This window comes from Benincasa hispida, unplaced genomic scaffold, assembly GCF_009727055.1.
Source record: "Benincasa hispida cultivar B227 unplaced genomic scaffold, ASM972705v1 Contig318, whole genome shotgun sequence".
Taxonomy (NCBI): Eukaryota; Viridiplantae; Streptophyta; class Magnoliopsida; order Cucurbitales; family Cucurbitaceae; genus Benincasa; species Benincasa hispida.
This window is the reverse complement of record NW_024064796.1, coordinates 319,071-327,640: the sequence shown is the minus strand read 5'-3', so window position 1 is coordinate 327,640 and position 8,570 is coordinate 319,071. Positions and strand designations below refer to the sequence as shown.

Here is an 8,570-nt window from a genome sequence, read left to right as displayed (position 1 = left end):
ATTTCTCTTCTAGAAGGGAGGTGACATGGCATGTGTATGCTAAATTGGAGATGCTTTTTGTGTATGTTAAATTGGAGATGCCTTTTGTGTATGTGTACTGCTGACTGAGCTGCTGACATGGTTTTCTCTAACATGAGGGAGTGAGAGAGGGAGTTACTGAAAAATTACATAGAGGAAACTCTCTATAAACTCTATTTCTTTCAGTTAGTGTTTTCTCCCCTATCAGCCCTTAGGCATGACTTCCGCCGACTTGCTGGTCAGCATCTATCGTTGGGCTCTTTGTTACGGCATTCGTTCGTACCACCATTGACAATAGTTACTGCCCATGGAGTACGTTTTCCGTAAGGCTCTCTCTCATCAATCTATCTCTCTCTCAATTGTTTTCAATCACGTTTCCAGCTTTAGCCACTAAATCTAGCCACCATTTCCACTGTTTATTCGTCGTCGGCTACGTACAATTGCCCTTCTCACTGGAGTCACTATTTTGGGCAAGACTTTGGCATCCTGAGGGGTTTTTAAGATGTATCTTGAATACTTATTATGTTTAGGACTAAACTTGTTCTATCAGTTTGTTTTCTAGAAGGAAGAAGAAGAGAGAGAAATACAAGACAAGAACTTAGTAAATGTTGTATTTCTCAATGTGTTTTACAAAGATACAAGAACACTTTATTAAAAAAAAATTAGAGATTTATAGAAGATTTGGTGGGAAAATCTCACCAACTATATCAGAGAAATAATAAAAAAAATAGTAACCTTATCTCAATGACAAGAAAAACAGAACAGTACAGAAAAGTTATGACTTAACATCCCCGCAAACGAGACGTTGGATAGGATCATAAATCGAGTTTGTCACAGGACTGGTAATGTCGTTGGGGTAATGGTTTGGTCAGACAATCAGTAATCTATTCATGAAAGGTAATGTGTCGAATGTGAAGGAGATTGGCCAGAACCTAATCACGAATGGAAAGGGCATCAATCTCAATATGCATAGTCTTGGCTGAAACACTTGGTTGTAGGCAATATGCATAGTCCTCGATAAACATATCGACTAAGCATGCATAAACTATTGTGAAATATAGAGAAGAAAAGAAAGAAGGGAAAGGGATATCATATATCCTTGAAGTACTGTCTTCTCGCTTCCTCATCACAACACATCTTCTTCTCCCGATCTCATGAACCTAACACCACGAACACAACAACAAGGAATCAGACACTACCATGAGCTCTTCGTTGTTATTCTCAGGGACGAGAATCATGGAGATTTTCGTGTGTTCTTCTTAGGAACGAGAATCGTGTAGAGTTTGTGGGCTTGCGCTCAATATAGAGAGAGATAGGGCGGGATGAAGATGAAGATCATCCTATCTCTCTTCCGTTTTCACGTATCAGAGAGGTTGAGGTAGGGTTGAGGGAGTTCCTCCCCTTTTTATTTAAAATTATAAATTCAAATAATTTGAATTTGAATAATAATAATATATATTAACTAACTTAATATATAAATTTATTAAACTATATGTTATATCACATATAACATATAATTTATAGTTTATATTATATCACATACAATATAATCTATGGGTTTTTTTTTTTTTATAAATGATATTCATATAAATTAATATTTGAATCACATTCAGATAACAATTTCTCTCATCAAACTATATAGTTTTAATATGAATCATATTCACATTAATTTTAACCTATAATTTTTATATTAATCATATTTATATAATTAAAATTTGAATCATACTCAAATATTAATTTCTCTCATAAAACTATATAAATTTAATATGAATCATATTCATATTAATTTTAATACATAGTTTTTATATGAATCATAATCATATAAATAATATTTGAATCATATTCAAATAGTTATTTTTCTCATAAAACTATATAATGTATCTGCATACATTATATTTTATAATGCATCTACATAAACTATAATGTATCAACATACATTATTTAATTGTATCTTATACAATTAATTATCTTTCATTAATTTGAATCAAACCAAAATTAATTTGATTCTCATTAGGAGCTAATAATGGGACATTATGGACCTATAGATTAAAGTTTCAATAATAATTGATTAATTAATTAAACTCTTTAATTAAATTAATCAACATTTATTAATTGTCGATCACTCTACTAAAAATTGACAGCTCCACTCTTCACACTATAAATATATTTTATGTGTCAATTGGATATAATCAATCAAATAATGCGTTGACTCTTAAAAAATTGCTCGTAAATATAGCTTGGTCAAATTATCGTTTTACCCTTGTAGTTACATCTGATTTTTTAAATATCATTGATCCCTCTAATGAATAATTAATTATAGAATCCCGATAAATTATTTTAGTTAACAATTTGAATAACAATAATTTTTTTAAAATATGATTTTCTCTACTCAATCAAAGGAGGCTTTGAAAAGCGGAAAGCATTGTAAAATCTTTATAACCATTATTGTAAATATAATTGTAAGCCTTTGACATGTTTCAAAATAATTTTGGGCTTGTTTTATTTATATTTGTGTAATTATTTTGTTATGTTGGGCAAAAAAATATTATGGAATTAATAATATTTCATTTCTACATTTCTTATGATAGTTCCATATTATGAAAAGTGCGTGAACTCAAATATTAACATGTTTTATAATAAAAAACTTTATAAAAAGGATTATTTTTAAATATAGGAAAATGAACAAAAATATTTATATATATAGCAAAATTTCATTATCTATATGCGATACACAATGATAGATCTATGTGTCTATCTGTGTCATGATAGACATAGATAGTAATCTATTACAGTCTATTGAGTGTTATATTTTACTATTACTTATAAATTCTTTTAACAATTTTGTCATTTAAAATAAGTATTCATATAGAGAAACCCAGATATATGTATGTATGTATGTATGTTGATTGTTTTCAAATATAAAAAGATGAACCAAAATATTTACAAATAATAGCAAAATATCATAATCTATATGTGATAGACAACGATAGACTACTATTTGTGTGTGTATATATATATATATAAGTATATATGTCGCTCTCAAACTAATTTGGTAGTATATTTGTCACACTCTCTCCCAGACTATCTGCTAGCTTAGTCAGGGAGATGGCGTGAGCTAACAGACATCGTCCTCCTCTAACGATACCTATTGACCCTACTGAATAGTTGAACCTGATAAACATACTAATCTTAGATATAAAATACTTTACATGTAAAACAACACAACGGAATCACTGAAAACCTTTAGACACACATGAAGTGTAGTCCTGACATAACTCGGTTTGGAAAATAACCTGATAGAGATATCACAACCAAAAACATATCCAATTAGGGGTTTACACCACCACGACATCTAGTGCTTACACAACCATAAACTATCCAGTTCTTACAAAGACATTTACAATATAAACAGACACAATGTACAACTCCACCCACATATGAAGCTTGATCTTGAAGCTTTTAGGAGAAAACAGACTTTGGAAGTTATCAGGCACCGGGAGCTCGATCTCTACCTGAAAAGTGGGAAAATATTTTGAAAGACATAAATGTGATTGATTGAAAGACATAATGTGATAAACAAATCTGTTCAATCAAAGCGTTAAACATAAATATGTAACGCTAAAAACTTTCTCAAATGTTCCACAAGTACGTCATTAAAATCTAGCAAGGCATATCAAGTATAAAAAAAATTTAACTAACATGACAACAACGTTGTGTAGGGCACACCCAGTACAACCAACATTTACTAGCTCTACAATGTAGTGGGGTCTGCCAAGCACTCCCATCGTCTTTGTCGTAGTGGGGCCCACCCAACACTCTCGAAAGCATCGTTGTCACGGAGTACACTCAACATCAATAGCAGAATATAACCTGTGTGCACACTGTACCATATAGCCTCGGGCTCAATATCTCAGTCATGTAGTCAATAAAAGTTTCATAAAACAACATGAAAACATTAAAACATGCATGCTTATCTTTATCTTTCGTAAAACTCAAGCTTACTCGGCTTGCTCATGAAAAACTTAAAATATGTAAATAGTACTCGCTAATACATACTTTACCTTAAATGGTATCGTTTCAACTACTTTTCAGGAAGTCAATAATCACATACTCGTATATAAACCTCATTAGAAAATCTAAGCTCAAAACTTATGTTTGAAACCATTCATAGAAATTATGTATCATTCATAAGTTCATATTCAAACATGTAAACCATTTAAGCATAAATTACAGTTTAGAAATCATTTTTGAAATTTGTTTTGTCACTCACAATCTTGGCTAGTTCCCTGATCTGTAGACTCGGTTTATTTTCTTTTGGCCTGTCAAACAACAGAAACTGAGCATCAGAAATATAAATCGTCTTGTCTTTCCATGCTCATGAATTCTAAATTCTAGAAATAAAATCACACTTCACATTTTTTTTCCAGATTTTTCAGATTCAATACCTTAATTTCCAATACTCATAACTTCCTCAATACTTGACCAAAATTAATGTACTATATATCAAACTCTTCATTTTGGAACCCTCTACAACTTACTTGAAGGAATAAAAACGAGATTCCCAACGGATTTGTCCAGAAATCGCTCGAACACAGCAAATATAGATTCATAGCGTAGACTTTTCCCTGCTGCCTAGGTGTCCCCACAACTCCCTTCTGCTTTGCACCGCTGGTGCCCTCTCCTGCAGCCGTTAAGACTCTCAGTTGCTCAACTGTGTGAGACTCAATGCCCTTGTCCCTCTAAACTGCTGCTCTCAGCTGTGGACAGTCTCTCTTGAAATGCCCTGGCTGTCCACACTGGCAACACACACTGGCACCAATAAGACACTGACCCCGATGATTCCTGCCACAACTTGCACATGGGGTTCTCCTAGTTTCACTAGCAACGGACTCCTGACCCATCTACAGTCTTGCTGCTGAACTAGCAGACTGACTGGGTGCTCTCTTGCCCTGCTTCTGATAGGCACTACTTGAACTCATCTGCCTCGATGACTGGCCACTAGATCAACGCTTAAAGTCTTGACGGCTTGAAACATTCACTCCAGGTGTGAACCTTCGCTGCTCACGACCTCGAAAACCACTAGCTGTTGAAGCCCCACGACTAGGCTCCACTACTGACTTCTCCTCTGTTATACTCTGCTCCACACGTAGGGCAGTCTCTACTAACTNCCCCACGACTAGGCTCCACTACTGACTTCTCCTCTGTTATACTCTGCTCCACACGTAGGGCAGTCTCTACTAACTGAGAAAAATCCGTCCACTTAGCAATAGCTGTAACGGGGTACGTACCTCAAAACGCAACCCTCTTTCAAACCTTTGACGCCTGTCACTCTCAGATGCCACAATCACATCAGCATACCGTGAAAGCTCGGTATACTTTCTCTCGTACTCAGCCACTGAAAGTGACCCTTGCTTCAGCCCCAGGAACTCATCTCTCTTTGCCTCACAACATGTGCTGGGATAATACTTGTCTTCGAATATACCTCTGAAAGTCTGCCAGTCTAACGTACGTGCATCACTGCGCCTGGCCAATATGGATTTCCACCATCCCTCTGCCACCTTCTGTAGTAGGAATGTGGCCAATCTGACTTTTTGTTCCTCAGGATAGCTCATCACATCGAAGCATTTCTCAAGCATATTTAACCAAACCTCAGCATCAGCTGGATATGTGGAACCCTCAAACACTGTGGCTTCTAATTTCTTCAGCAGTTCTATTCCATACATCTTTTCCGGATCATTAGGCCTTGCTCTCTCTGGCCTACCTACCTCCTATGTAGATCTAAAAAACTGCTCGTTTCCTGCTCCAGTCTGAACTCTCGGGGTACTGGTTCCCCTTTCAAATTGACCTTGGGTAGGATCCTGCGTCCCATCCTGATTCTGCCTGCATCGTTTGCTGGTACGTGGTGGCATGACTCCTATAACATATCAACACATTAGACATGCTATAGATACTTAACTCAGATGCATGATATTAAACTTCTACCTACATTCTAGTCCTGACTGAACTCACTCTTATCCATACTTGGACCATACTATGCTAGTTCTATCTGAACTAACTCAACGTCTAACTATTTACTTCCTAGATTCTTCTAAGCACTAACTGCTCTGTCTCATTTCCCATGGAGCTAACTGCTCTGATACCAAGTTGTCACACCCTCTCCCAGACTACCTGCTAGCTTAGTCAGGGAGATGGCGTGAAGCCAACAGACATCGTCCTCCTCTAACGATACTTATTGACCCTGCTGAATAGTTGAACCTGATAAACATACTAATCTTAGATATAAAATACTTTACATGTAACACAACACAGTGGAATCCCTGAAAACCTTTAGACACACATGAAGTGCAGTCCTGACATAACTCGGTTTGGAAAATAACCTGATAGAGATATCACAACCAAAAACATATCCAAATTGGGCTTTACACAACCACGACATCTAGTGCTTACACAACCATAAACTATCCAGTTATTACAAAGACATTTACAATATAAACAGACACAATGTACAACTCCACCCATGTATGAAGCTTGATCTGGAAGCTTTTAGGAGAAAATAGACTTTGGCAGTTATCAGGCATCGGGAGCTCGATCTCTACCTAAAAAGTGGGAAAACATTTTGAAAGAGTGAGCTATGAAGCTCAGTGAGTGACTAAATTTAAAACTGTAAATCCGCAAATCAGAAGATGTGATAAACCTTTAAACATATAAATCTGTTAATCAAAGCGTTAAACATAAACGTGTAATGCTAAAAGCTTTCTCAAATGTTCCGCAAGTACGTCATTAAAATCTAGCAAGGCATATCAAGTATATAAAACATTTTAACTAACATGAAAAATCAACGTTATGTAGGGCTCGCCCAGTACAACCAACGTTTACTAGCTCTACAATGTAGTGGGGCCTACTCAGCACTCCCGACAGCATCATTGTCACGGAGTACACTCAACATCAACAATGGAATATAACCTGTGTGCACACAGGTACCATATAGCCTCGGGTTCATTATCTCAATCATGTAGTCAATAAAAGGGTCAGAAAACCACATGAAACATTAAAACATGTCTGTTTATCTTTATCTTTCGTAAAACTCAAGCTTACTCGGTTTACTCATGAAAAATTGAAAATCTTTAAACAGTACTCGCTAATACATACTTTACCGTAAATGGTATCATTTCAACTACGTTTCAGGAAGTCAATAATCACGTGCTCATATATAAACCTCATTAGAAAATCTAAGCTTAAAACTTATGCTTGAAACTATTCATAGAAATCATGTATCATTCATAAGTTCATATTCAAGCATGTAATCCATTTAAGCATAAATTACAGTTTAGAAATCATTTTTTAAATTTGTTTTGTCACTCATAGTCTTGGCTAGTTCCCTGATCTGTAGACTCGACCTATTTCCTCTTGGCCTGTCAAACAACCAAAACCGAGCATCAGAACTATGAATCGTCTTGTCTTTCCATGCTCATGAATTCTAAATTCTAGAAATAAAATCACATTTCACATTTTCTTTCTAGATTTTCCAGATTCAATACTCTAATTTCTAACACTCATAACATCCTCAATACTTGACCAAAATTAATGTAATATATATCAAACTCTTAATTTTTGAACCCTCTACAAATTACCTTAAGGAATAAAAACGAGATTCTCAATGAATTTGTCCAGAAATCCCTCAAACACAATGAATATAGATTCGTGCTTCTCTGCTACCCTCTACTTTTCTTCTGAAATTAAACCTATTTCTAGTAATTTTTTACTACGAATTCTTCATGAAAATTATAGAAAATTGAATAAGCTTTCCAACCATACCAAATTAAGCTTCTAATCCAACCTGTACACCCCAGAATGTTCGAAAAACCAGAGAAAATGAGAGATCCTTCTGATTTACACGAAAATTCTGTGCGCTGTTTTCCTTTTCAAAAATCATTAACTTAACATCAAAATTAGCTCAAGATTCCTTCATAAAATTTGTTAGAAAATAGATTAACTTTAAAGAAAGTCAGATCTCATCTCTTAGTTCTTCTTGTGTAGCTCAAACCGACTTAAAATCCAGAGATAGGTAGGTTGAACCCAAATTCTTCCATGGTTGCACTTGCATGAGCTTTTCCTCCCTTCTTCAACCTCCAACCTGCAGCAACTTCTTCTTCCTCTTCTTTCACTCCCTCTCTCGAAATGCTCTGAAAATATAATGAGAAATGATGAAGAAATGGGCTGAAATGAGTGGGTTCTCACTTTAAACCCTAAGCACCAAATGGGTTTCCAATTTCTTTCATTTTCTTTTTTTTTTTTGCTTTTTTCTTTTCCTTTCCTTTCCTTTTCTTTCCTTTTCTTTTATTTTTCTTTATTCCCTTTCTTTTCTTTTCTTTATTTATAAATTCCAAAATTATTAAAGACAACTTCAACTAAAAGCTTTTTGCCATTTTCTTCAACAATGGAACAACAATAGCTTAAATCCAACATCCTACAATGTGTGACAAGAGCAAATAATCCAAGAAAAGTCTCGGGTTTACAATATTAGTGTTGTAGCTTCCTCTCCTCCGAATTAA

The 8,570-nt window shown here is 35.0% G+C and overlaps 2 long non-coding RNA genes across 3 annotated transcripts; both read right to left on the bottom strand.

The window, feature by feature from the left end:
- Positions 1-3,168: 3,168 nt before the first annotated feature.
- LOC120069344 lies at positions 3,169-5,179 on the bottom strand. Its single transcript, XR_005479513.1, has 4 exons — positions 4,557-5,179; positions 4,289-4,337; positions 3,718-3,899; positions 3,169-3,530 (listed from the first exon to the last, which is right to left on the bottom strand). It is a non-coding gene; the product is annotated as an uncharacterized LOC120069344 (long non-coding RNA).
- Positions 5,180-5,198: 19 nt separating this feature from the next.
- LOC120069342 lies at positions 5,199-8,303 on the bottom strand. Of its 2 annotated transcripts, XR_005479512.1 has the most exons (3): positions 6,846-8,303; positions 6,504-6,614; positions 5,199-5,932 (listed from the first exon to the last, which is right to left on the bottom strand). It is a non-coding gene; the product is annotated as an uncharacterized LOC120069342 (long non-coding RNA). The 2 variants fall into 2 exon arrangements; XR_005479511.1 differs by lacking the exon at positions 5,199-5,932 and having other exon boundaries at positions 6,333-6,614.
- Positions 8,304-8,570: the final 267 nt, after the last annotated feature.